This window comes from Notamacropus eugenii, chromosome 1 (assembly GCF_028372415.1).
Source record: "Notamacropus eugenii isolate mMacEug1 chromosome 1, mMacEug1.pri_v2, whole genome shotgun sequence".
Lineage (NCBI taxonomy): Eukaryota > Metazoa > Chordata > Mammalia > Diprotodontia > Macropodidae > Notamacropus > Notamacropus eugenii.
The window spans coordinates 60906567-60919536 of NC_092872.1; the positions used below are offsets into that span (position 1 = coordinate 60906567).

Genomic DNA, 12970 nt, shown 5'->3' on the forward strand with positions numbered 1-12970 from the left:
TTGTTAAACATTTACTAGCACACTACTAAACAGAATTGTGGAATAAGATGTGGATGACACTTAGGCCTCAGTCAGAACTGGAATTGGTTATACACAATCAAGTTCAAACTTTCATTGTTCCAGTGAAGAAACTGAGACCCAGAGAGGGAAAAGGACATGTCAAGATGATACAACTATTTAGTGACAGGGCCATTTAAACCCTGATCATTTTAGTTACCGTCCAGTGTCCTTAAGCCCTGAAGAAATGAATTTTTACGGTGGATTTTGAAGAATTATTTGCAGTACACTTCTAATTCCCTGCTAATTACGCAAAGATCACCCTTCGGAGAGAGATTCTTTCTATATATTTAAAAGATTTCCAATCTGGAAAAAGTGAGGAAGGAATACTACAGTAATTCCTATTTCAGGTAACACTGTAGTAATTCCACTTTCAAGGTTAATGGGATTCTGAAAGGATCTCAAGGTAGAATTGGATATTTTCTCCTTGGAGTCATTCTAACTTTAGCCTCAGTCCCTACTGATCTTATTCTGAGTTCCAGCCTGGGACCGCCCAACAGAGTGGGGCAAAAAGAGGATTGCTTACCTTACAGAGGACCTGTGAGCTGATCTGACTGGTAAGTCAACAGTTCCCCAGAAAGGCTGAGGAGAGCAAGGAGATGGGCAAGGGAAGGTGAGATCTGGGAGCAGGTTTTTCTCTCCTTTCCCTCCAGCCTTGAGGGACTGAGGAAGTAGATAGCTCTGGCTGCTGTCTCTTCCACGCTCCTGAGATGTTGCGGGTCAAACTCCAAACTCCAGCCTCCACTGAACACTGTATGGGGGATTAGAAAAGACATAATACCATCCTACTGTCACAAAGGGGCAGGAGTCAAACCAGGAATCCCAGTGGGAATGGCAGGAACCTTGATCCCTGAAGCCATGAATCATTTCAGGAGGTCTCCACTTCATTTCCTCCATTCTTGTGGTTTACTCAGGTTTCTGAGAAGGAAGGGGTCATTGCCCCCTCTACTTCCCCAGAAGCCCATTCTTCCAGATATTTTCAGGGATTCAGACTCCTACAGGCATGACCCTTTTCTCTTCCTGCCAGGCTGGGACAGGAGAAACTGACTGAATTAAAAGCACATGGCTTCTGTTTACCCATCTCGGTTCTTTCCCCCTCCCATCCTCCTTGTACTGGGGACAGGCAGGGATAGGACCAGGGGTGTGGGGGAGGGAAGATAGCAGCAGATGTGGGGGAGGAAGAGATGCCTGCCTTTGAATGGAGTTGGACATATCCTCAAGGGAAAAGCTCTATGGCACCTGGAAAGGCAGCTGTGGCTTAGTGGTAAGACCAGTGGTCTTGGGTCTTAGTTCTAGCTCTGTCATTCATTAGCTGTGTGACTTCGAGTGAAGCACTTAACCTTGCTGGTTCTTGGTTACTTCATCTTTAAAAAGAGGGGTTTGGTCTCTAAGGTTCCTTTCATGTGGAAGGAACTTCCAAATTTCCTTTTATTCTAGTTATAGGACCACCATTTCTTTCCTACACAGTAAGTCTGGCATTCTAGGCTTTGCATAATTGGATTTGATGTTATCTATCCAACTTTATCTCCCACTATTATCCTACATATCATTTTTTAATTAAAGAAATTTATTAACAAGCATCTGTTCTCTTTCCTTTCTACTCTCCCCTCTCCTCCACTGGAAAAGAAAAATAAAACACTTCTAATAAATATACATCATCAAGCAAAGCATATTCTCACATTGGCTGTGTCCAAAAATGTGTCTCACTCTGCGTATCTCCTCTCTGTCGGGTAGTAGGTGGTGTTCTAATGCATCCATACTCTGGAATTTTGGTTAATCATTGAGTTGATCAGAGACCACAAATCCTCCAATGATGCTCATTTGTAGGATATTGCTATTATTGTAGCATAAACTGTCCTGGTTGTGTTCATTTCATTCAGCATCAGTTCAAGATGCTGTTCAAATGATGTCTGATTCCCTTTTTTCTTCATTCATGTAGACATGTAGACTTCATTGATGTAGACAAAATCTCCATAATTTTGTGAGATATATATTCTATATTCCTCTCCTTTTCTTCCCTTTTGTACCTCCCCTCCCTCCCCATATACACACTATTCTCCTTTTAAGATAATCAAAACATAACAAAAACCATTCCCAGGCCCTCCATTTTATTTGATTCCCTCTATAACTCCTACTAATAGTAACCCAGTTCTTAGAGGATGCTTGTATCATTCCCCTTCTACCATTAAATGTATACACTTCACCTTTATAAAGCCTTTTCTGATTCCTCACTCATATTTACCTTCATATGTTGCTCTTTACTACCATATCTGTATTGTAAAGTTTCTACTGGCTTTAGCCATTTCATCAAGAATAATTGGAAATTTTCTATTTTGTTAGAGATCCATTTTTTTTCCCCACTGTAGGATTACACTATGTTTTTTTCTGGGTAAGTTTGTAACTGTAAGCTGGACCTGAATTTAGGAAAACCCAAGTTCAATTTCAGCTTCAGACATTTGCTATGTGACCTTGGGCAAGACATTTAATCTGTCTGCCTCTTTTTTCCACAGCTATAAAATTGGGATAATAATAGCACCTACCTTCAAGGATTATAATGAGGATCAAGTGAGTTAATATTTATAAAGCACTTTGTAAACTTTAAATTGCTATATAAGTGCTAGCTGGTATTATTATAGTTACCATTATCATTATTTTTTGCTTTTTGGGATATCATATTCTGTGCTCTCTGCTCCTATATAGTGGTCGCTGCTAAATCTTGTGTGATCCTAAGTCTTGAACTTTTTTTCTGACAGTTTGCAGTCTTTTTTTTTTCTTTGATCTGATGTTTCTAGTTTTCCTTTTGAGAGATTTTATTAAGGAAATGAACAGTGAATGCCTACTATTTTCACTTTACCCTCTGATTCTAGAGAACTGATCAGCTGTCTCACGATTTCTTGAAATATGATATTTGGGCTCATTTTTTTTTGGTCATTTTTTTTTTTGGTCATAACTTCCAGTAATTCTTTAATGATGTTTACTTGATTCATTTTCCAGATCAGTTGTTTTTGGTAGGAAATACTGTCTATTTTCTTCTTTTTTAATCTTTTGACTTTATTTCACTGTTTCTCGTTGTCTCAAAGAGACATTCGCTTTGGTTTGGCCCATTCTCATTTTCAGGGAGTCTGTTACTTGGGTAAGGTTTTGTAACTCTTGTGCCACATTTCTAATTCTCTTTCCAAGTTTCTCCTCCATAACACTTGTTTCTTTTCCAATTTTTCCCCCCATCACTTTCATTTCATTTACAATGCCATTTTAAACTCATTTTTTAAAAAAATCTGCATTATTTCTGCTATGAATTCTAACTGATGTGGTTACTTCCCACTTGGAGATTCTGTGATCCGGGGACTCTAAGTTCAATGATTCTTTACATTACTAGACCTGGGTTCAATTCCTAGGTCCTCTATTCATTAATGTGTAGCTTGGGCACATCTGAACTTTGGTTTCCTTAGATTAAAAAAGAAGATAATAATATTTACATGATATACCTCACAGTAAAGAAATGCCTTGTAGATCAGGTCAGCTAGGTGGCATTGCAGATAAGAGTGCTAGACTTGGCATCAGGAAGACTTGGGTCGAATCCGGCTTTAGATACTTACTAGCTCTATGACCTTGGGCATGTCACTTACCCTAATTCTTATTTTCCTCATCTGTAAAATGGTGATAACGATAGCTTCTACCTCACAGGGTTATGAGACTCAAATAAGCACACATGTGTCAAGTGTTTTGAAAACTTTAAAGACATATAAATGTTAGATCTTATATTGTACCGTATAAATGTGAATTATTATTATAGAACAAACTTTTAAAAAAGTTTTTATATAGAGATATTACTTTATATCTTTTTTTTTAGTCTTTACCTTTTTTTAGATTGTTAGTTCTTTGATGTATTTCCCTTGGAAGCATCAAATAGGGAAACTCTTAGCGCCTTCTCTTAGCAAATGCTTTGGGCTATGACTCCCTGGATTTGTACATAGCTTCCCATTTAGGCAAAAATCCAAATGCCTAACAATAGGGCAATATATATTATACCAGATTGATGGGATGGTATATTCTGTAGCAATGACAAATGACAACACAGACTTTCCGTACATGGAAATTAACAAGATAATATCTGTAGTTAGCATATATAAGGCGCTTTAGTTTGCAAAGCACTTTACAAATATCTCATCTGATCCTCACAATAAACCTTGGAGAGAATTATAATTATTAGTTCCATCTTACACTTATGGAAACTGAGGCAGACAGAGATTAAGGGACTTGCCCAGGGTCACATAGCTAGGAAGCATCTGAGGGAGGATTTGAACTTGGGTCTTCCTGTCTCCAGGCCCAACACTCCGTGCACTGTGTCACCACCCTAGCTGCCATGATCTTTTTGAGTTACTTGACTCTGAAAGTTTATCATCTGATATCCCACTTTTTGGGGAGAGGAATCTCCAAATTTAGCTAGGCTGCTCCTCAGCAGACAGATGCAATCACACCTGTATTCAAAGACTTCCCAACTTCGTGGGAACTGGCCAAGTTTATGCTCTGCTGCCATAGCCTTCAGGAACCTGATTTGCCTCCACATCCCGTGAAACAGGACGTTAGTGGAGGCTTGAGTCATGATAATAATTAATTATAATAATAAAACAAACACCTGGAAAGAATATGGGACATGATATCAAGGGGTGGAACCTCAAATCTAGTACTTAACTGATAACTGAGGGAAAATTCCTCCATTTCTTAACCCTTATTATCATATCTTAAATGGAGTGAATAATACCTACAACACCTACTTCACAATGTGGTGAGAGAGGCACTTTTGTGTTAGAGAAATGAGGATCATTCCACTCGGAAGAGGGTCAGTCATTTACCAAGCTTTTATGCAGTACCTACTATGTGCCAGCACTGGGAATGCGAAGTAAAACAAATCAGTCCCTACCCTCAAGGAATTTTAACCATGGAGGAAACAACTATGTACAGTGTAAATGGAGATAACAAATGGGAGACTATTTTGTCAACCATAAAATGGTATTGAAATTCAAGTTAGGGTGATTTCTTCTGTAAGTGCCTAGCTTTCTGAGTGACTACTCTGACCTCATAAGAAGGATGGCGTTGGTTTCTCTCTGGTTCCAGTTTTCTCTTTCTCTTAGATCTGCTTCCATGCTACAGAAGCAGAAAGAGAAACCGGAAGGCGTGATGCCACTAAGATTGAGTCCCAATGACTTGAATACCTCAAAAACTAACAAAAGGTTTTTCTACCAGTCCACCTTTTTAAAATTCCACGTGTGAGTGTTTCTCCTGGGGAAAACCTCTTCCAGCTCCCTCTGTCTGTTGAATGAAGTCTCTAATTGTGGTAAAACATTTCACCAAACAGAAATTATATTTCTATTTTAAAATATATTGATACATTTGAAATTTGGTAAACATGGATTTTTAGTGGAAAAGGTCCCTTTACAAGAATGTGGACTTTAATTGAGCCATATTTACAAGTTTGAACTTTGGGAGAAATAGTTATTGCATTAAAATTGATTGGAAAAAGTAACTTCTGCAAAGTTGTAGGATATAAAATAAACCTAAATATGTCATTTACATTTCAGTAAGTCATAACAACATTTACGTACCTTTAAGATGTGTAAAGCTTTTTACAAATATTATCTAATTTTATCCTCGCAATAATCCTTGGAGGTATGTGCTACTATTATCCCATTTTATAGTTGAAGCAAGTGAGACAGACAGAGATAAAGAAATTTGCCCAGACTGGATTTGAAATCTGATCTTTTTTACTCCAAGTCTAATAACTATGCAAATAGCTTTCATTACTAACAAAACTCAGCACAAACAGATGGAGAAATTCTATTTAAAATAACTATAGAATGTATAAAATACTTTGGAGTCTACCTACCAAAATTTGCACAAGAACTATATGAATGCAATTATAAAACACTTTATGGATACAAAAGTAGAATTAAATAATTGGAGAAATGTTAGTTGTTCCTGGATAGGTCAAGTCAACATAATGACAATATTACCTAAATTAATTTGCCTATTCACTGCCATATACATCAAACTACCAAAAGATTACATCATAGAAGTAGAAAAAAATAATAAAATTCCCCTGAAGAGCAAAAGATCAAGAATTATAAGAGAAATAATTTTTTACAAGTAGGAAGGAAGGAGGCCTTAGCAGTACCAGATATCAAATTTACTACAAAGAAGTGATTATCAAAATGACTTGGTTCTGGTTAAAAAATAGAAAGTTTTGTCTGGGCAGATTTAGAGAATCTATTTTGAATTAGAAAAGTATTTATGATAAGCAAATTGAGGTATTCTATTTAGGCCTAAAGAGAAAATCAAAGTTAGATTAAGTAGTAATCACTGCTTAATTAAGTGATTAGAAATAAGGATTAATTAGAAATGTACCTGTTTGTTTCTTTGCTTTTTTCCCCAGAGTAATGTTTCATTAAAAAAAAAAAGTCGTTAAATTTGCAGGATGATATAGTGGAAAGGGAATTGGATTTGGAGTTAGAAGTCCTGAGTTGGCTTCCATTTTTGCCATTTATTACCTGTCTCATTACAGGCAAGTCACAAAAATATTTGGAGCAACCACTGTGGAAAACACCATAGCCAACTGATTAGGGAGGAATTGAAGGACTGCTTTACTGTGGAGGGACCTCAGTTTGGAAATGATAACATAAATTTGTCATGGACCCAATAAGCATAATTTCATAATTTCTTCCAGTTCTGCTCAACATCAAAGGTGGTATTTAGTGGGAGTGATGCAGAACTAGGTTTTGGCAAAGCATGATCGGTGATATTGCTAGAGAATAAGGGATTTGAGAGTAGAGAATTGTGGTTCAAAGGGTCAAGATAAGAAAGGGAGGAGAGTATAGCCAGTGAATAGAGTGATGATCTGGGAATGAACTGGGGTAGGGGGAAAACGGAGGTTACCGTAAAGATGAAGAATCCCAGGGTGGGAGGTCATAAAGCATAGGGAAAGAAGGAATGATTGAAGATTATTATCAGATAGAGGAATTCTAGAGTTCATGAACATAAAAGTAAAATATACTTGGACGTGATAGCAAGGTCAAGGTTAAGTCATATTGTTGTGAAGCTGAGTTAGAGTGGAAGAAGTCCTGCCTTGGCAGCTGGACAACATTTATTAAGCACTTGCTGGGTGTCAGAGGTATAATTATAATCAAAAAGAAAGACAGTCTCTCACTGCAAGCAATTTATATTCTAATGGAGAAGGGGGGAGATAACACACTGGGAGGGGCTCGGTGGAGTGTGCAGTGGGGATGTGTTGGAGAAATCTCCATGGTCAGAAGCAGAGCTGGGAGAGCAATAAAATGTGGCTGGCCTGGATCCTGTCCCTTGGGAGGAATTCACCAGTGCGAGAAGAGGGTCATTGAGGCCTAGCAATGTTTGAAGGTGAGAAAGGTCCAGGTGTTGAGGGAAGTTCAAGAACAAGAAGGCAGCAAAGACATGGTTCACAAAGTCTAGGGAGTGAAAGCAGAGTCCTTATGAGAACTGAGGAGACTGAGAAAATGGGCACTGATGTATGTTGAAGTCACTTAATATGAGGGCAGGAGTTGGCGTGAAAAGACATGAGCCAGACACTGAACTCTTTAAAGAAAGAGTAAATCTATAGTTGATTGTTTTGGGGGTTTTTTGGCAGTTACCAGTGCATCAGGGTTGGTTACCCACTTTAGTTAGAGAATTTGATATTCTATCAACTATGAATAGTTTTCTAACTGGCTTTAACATGAGGACGATGAGAGAAGCCCTGGGGTGCCCAGGAGACCTAATAACCCCTTGGTTGTACATCTCCTCTACTGTCTTTCAATTTCAAATCTGAGTCTTGGAATTGTTCAGTCATGTCCTATTCCTCATGAGTCCATTTGGGGTTTTCTTGGCAAAGATACTGCAATAGTTTGTCATTTCCTTCTCCAGTTTATTTTATAGATGAGCAAACTGAGGTTAACAGAGTTAAATGGCTTGCCCAGAGTTAAGTGCGTGAGGTCACATTTGAACTCAAGTCTTCCTGACTCCAGTCTGGGTCATCTTTCTACTGGGCCACCTAGCTGTGGGCCATCTTGGCATCATTTAGACAACTGTCTCTTCTGATTCGGAAGCTCATACTATTTTCATTATACTATACTCTAACTGGTCAGGTGGGTCTACCTTGAGCTGTCTTCAGTCTGGGCACTAGCTCTACCTTCTGTCCCTTTTTCTAGGCATACTGCTCGAAGCCAACACCCAAGCAACATCAGCAAGGATGGATTGGAAAACGACCTTTGAGCCATGATTTGCTACCACTGAGACTGTTCTCAGACCATTGGGAATCCTGCAGGGTATAAGTAGACTAACTAGCACATTACAGAAATGAGAGAGCGATGTCCTTCCAGGGCCATTCACCTCCACTCTCAGGCAGCTAGGTGGTGCAGTGGGTAGAGCACCAGTGCAGGAGTCAGGAGGACCTGAGTTCAAATCTCACCTCAGACACTTGACACTCACTAGCTGTGTGAACTTGGGCAAGTCACTTAACCCCAATTGCCTTATCCGGGTCATCTCCGGTCATCCTGATGAATATCTGGTCACTGGATTCAGCTCTGGAGGAGAAGTGAGGCTGGTGACCTGCACAGCCCTCCATCTCTCAAAACAAAGTCAAGTGCAAGTCGTCATTATTTCTCTGATGGCATGGTCTTCTTTGGCAATGAACGATGAACACACACACCTCCACCCCCAAACTCCTTCACTGTCCTTCTCCATTTAGCTTATTCTTTCTGCCTATGACTTCCAGTTACCTAGGAACTTAGTCCTGGTCTATATCTGATTGTGGCTGCCATCTGCTGGCAGGATCAATAATATAGTAGGAAAGGGAAGGAGGAGAAGAGAGTAAAGAAGGAAAAGGACCACGGGAAGGAGAGGAAAGAAGGAAACGAGGAAAAAGAAGAATGAGAGGAGAGAGGAGGTAGAAGAATGAAAAGATAAAGAAATGGGAAGGAGAAGGAAGGGGGCAGAGGAGAAAAGGAGGAAGAAACATAAGAGGAGGATGAGGGAGAGAAAGATAAAGAGGAGAAAGAAGAGGGATAAAAGGAAGAGGGGAAGGAAGGAGAGGAGCAGGAAGTAGGATGAAGAGGGCAGGAGAGAAGGATAAAGGGAGAAAAGGATGGAAAGAAAAAGAGAGATGGGAGAGGGGGAGAAGGAAAAGAAAAGAAAAAGCAACAGAAGAAGTCAAGGGAGAAGAAAGAAAGGGGAGAGGGAAGAGGATTGTGGTGTAATCTGGTTGCTGCTAATGATTGGCAATGGAACAATTTTGGAAAGACTAATCCATACCCCATAAGGAAAGTATCAAGGGCATGTCAAAGGCATACATTTAAAGTACTCTTCCCTGTTGAAAATAGTGACAGCTAAGAGCCAGGCAAGCAAGTGAAATTTTGTGTAGAGGGCTTTGTTTGCTCAAATCTGTTGCTTCACAATTGTTTTCATTAATGTTGCCCATCTCTACTGTCACCCAGGAAACTCTGTGTAGGCTCTGTTGCAAGGAATGTTGGTTTTCATAGCCTGAGCAGTTGAAGTTTACTCAAAAGCTAGTAATAGGATATGGGCACTGACTGGGTTATTGGATAAAACTTCCATGTGTCTACAGCTCTTCCACCCAAGTCTTGGAGTTGACTGTATTATCCAGTGATTCTTAATGGTAAACTCTTCCTGCCTATCTACTGATCTCAAGAGATGGCCACAGCCCAAGTAGGCATAGTTAGTGTCATAACTAAAATTTTTACTTCAGAGGCAAAACAGAATGAAAAATGACCTCAACATCTGCTGGAGAGGTTTGGGCAGATTCAGCTAGGGATACTCACTGGTAAGGTCCTCAGCATACCATCTGGTAGCTTCTAATTTTAACTCATTATTCCTGTGCTCTAGGTGCTAAGCTCAGTTGCTTCTAATGTCCTGAAGGACTGAAAATTCCAGATTTCTGTGCCCTGTTGGGAAGTCTTGATTACTTTGCTTTAGTTATGGTTCAAGGTGTACTGCTGTATCCTCATGGGCTTTCGGGAACAAATGAAACAAATGTCCAGAGTCTCATTGGAATGGCTGGATCAGGAAAGGACACAAAAGACCTAATTCATGACTATACAACATGATGTGCAAAAGATCTAAGATTTAATGATACAGATTCCATAAGATAAGTGTTTATGTTGATATCATTTTACAAGAAAGATCCTTTGGAATCTTTGGATCTGATCGAATTTCTGGTCAGCATAACCTAAGTTCTTAATTATGGGTTTCTAAGTGACAGGGAGAAGTGATATAAAGTAAAGCAAATCATGGCCCTTGTCCTCAAAGATCCTGCTTTCCAACAGAGGAGACAATACGTATATAAGTAAGTTGCATGTAAGGTATGTAGAGAGTGGATCAAAGGCACCCTTTGGCTCACGCATGGATGTTTTTCATTGGTCTGCCATGTGGTTGAGGGCAGCCTTTTCCATTAGCTGCACAGTCAGAACTAAATGTGTTTTCAGAACTAGACTGTCCTACACAGTCTGGTCCTTTTCCTGTATTCATGTCTATGGGCAAAGGACTCCATTTTCAGCAGGCGAAACCTCGTATTACAGCAGGAGAACCCATGGACCACCTCTCATCTCCCTTAGGCCATGTTACCTCCAGAAAAAGGCTTAAAGATTTGACCTGTTTCATATTTCCTTTTCAGTTTTAGGTGCAGGGAATCTCTGAACTGGGAGCTAGAGCTATCTGAAGCTATCCCAGAGTCTAAGAATCCAGTTCAAATGTTGCACCCAGTTCAACAGGGAAGTCCTAAAAAGGCATGGGTCTGGAAGGTGAGCCTAGTGAGGCTTTGGTCTTGAACTTAGTGGGATTAATGCCATGTAGGAAACGAGTTATGCTCTCCTCCCACTGCCATACTGGAGGTGTGGGAGGAAATTATTCCCGTAATGTGCTGGGAAAAAATGTTTACATGCTTATTCTTAATATACTTTTCAAGCAAATGTTCCTTTGTACAAGCCGACCTTTTGTGAAGTGATTAAGTGGAATTAGAATGCTAGTTTAGATCCCTAAAAAAAAGGAGAAGCTAACTGATGGGAGCTTTAGCCACTGGCAGAAGAACAGAGACTCTCCAACCCCATCAAGGTAGCAGAGAACCCTGTGGCGAGAGTAAAATGGAACAGCCCTGGCCCTGAGAGGGTGAGGTCAGGGTACCCCATGTTACATTTGCACATAATTCTCTATATATTGTCTCTCCCATTAGATAGTAAACTTCTTGGGAGCCTGGACTGGGTTTTTTGGGTTTTTTTTTTTTTGCATGTCTTATATTCCCAGCACTTAGCACCAGTATCTGGCACATGGTAGGTATTTAATATATGTTTGCTGATTTGACAAGTTTTGTAATTAAAAGATCATGGGTAGCTTTGGAGGAGAGATGCTTTGGACAGATTCTTCTTCAAGCACTAACATGTACCCAGCATTTATGCTAAAGTATTGATTGCTTAGTAACTATAAAAACCCTAACTGAAATGATGTACTTTTGATTTACCACTGTTGTGGAATTTCATCTTTTGTTTTACAATCACTATAAACAGTGAGTTGGGAGCTGCTTGTTGTAGGAGGAGGGGAAGTCTCTTGTGGTTAAGCAAGATGAAGTGACAATCGGACTCTATCTAAAAGCAGACCCTTGTCCATGTCTCTGGCATAGTTGGCTAAAATGCAAGAACAGATTGTTGTTGAGGTGTTTTTTCTTCCATACTAGCAAGCTGGGATTGAGGGAATGACTGATTGAATTACCTGTAGCAAGCCCTCCCTGAGGTTCACCTGTCATAGCCTCCTTACACTTCTGGCTTCTGGAGAAGAGTTCTGGACAGCTGGTAGGGTTGGGAAGTTATCTGAGTATTCTAGGCCTTTCTCCATCACATTTTATTGCAGAATTCTGGAGTTAGAAGGCGGAAGCCCAGTGTTACATCTTGGTCTGTAAAAACTATCCTTAGAGTGGTAGAGCAAGGCATCAGAATAATCCTGAAACCAGAAATGCAGCTGAAGTCGTTTTACTGAAAGGCCTTTACATAACAGGCGCTAGCCTTTACATAGCACAAACCGTTCTCCACCTGAGGACATAACAAAGTGCTGTCAGAGGACACCAGACAACGGGGCTGACACCTGACAATTATACACTTTCCCTGATAGGGAGAGCAGCAGGGAAAAGGCTTGAAGACATACCCAAGTTATATGGGGAAAATTTTGCCTCAGCAAAGTCCATATGGTGACGATGGGAAAGCCCATATAGTACCCCTCACCTCTTCTTATTTCTGACTGTGATTGATTCAGACCACCAGCCTCATTAATCTGTGGTCTCTACTAGCCACCTTTCCTCCTTAAATAAACAAGGGAATTCATAATAAAAAGAAGAAGCAAAAAAAAATTCCTCTCCAACTCTTAAAATGCCTGTTTTGCAGGAGGAGGGGCATCAAAAAGTTTGGAGGGTTTTTAGGAGATCCACAGGGTAGGGGTTCGTAATCTTTTTGTGTGTCATGGTCCCCTTTGACCATCTGGTAAAGCTTAAGGATCTTAGAATAATGTTTTTAATGCATAAGACATAAAGGATCACAATGAAAACAAATACAAATATTCTCTAAAAAAGCTCATAGACCCCAGTTTCAGAATCCCTCTCATAAGAAAAAACTGTCAGGGTAGAGAGTCCAGTCATGGTGACTGCCCATCCCTACCTTGATAGTGGAGCAATGCAGCTCAGCTGCTTCTACTTGATGGCTGACCTAGACAAACCATCTTGGTTTTGCCAGCCTCACTGACCATGGTGCTGCCTGTTTCTCTGACAATAACCCTAGGTCATGCAATCAAGACTCCTACCCACCAGGTGAATAAGCTCCCTAGCACCCCCAACAAAAGGTCATTCTGGCTC

General features: G+C 40.0%; 1 protein-coding gene across 1 annotated transcript in view; it reads right to left on the reverse strand.

Moving 5' to 3' along the window:
* SLC5A11 (solute carrier family 5 member 11) overlaps positions 1–842 on the reverse strand; it is a 47162-nt gene extending 46320 nt beyond the window's left edge. Inside the window, exon 1 of the mRNA XM_072603959.1 lies at positions 584–842. The gene's annotated coding sequence lies outside the window, so the exon portion shown is untranslated. The remainder of the gene's footprint in view (positions 1–583) is intronic.
* Between the last annotated feature and the right edge of the window lie 12128 nt (positions 843–12970).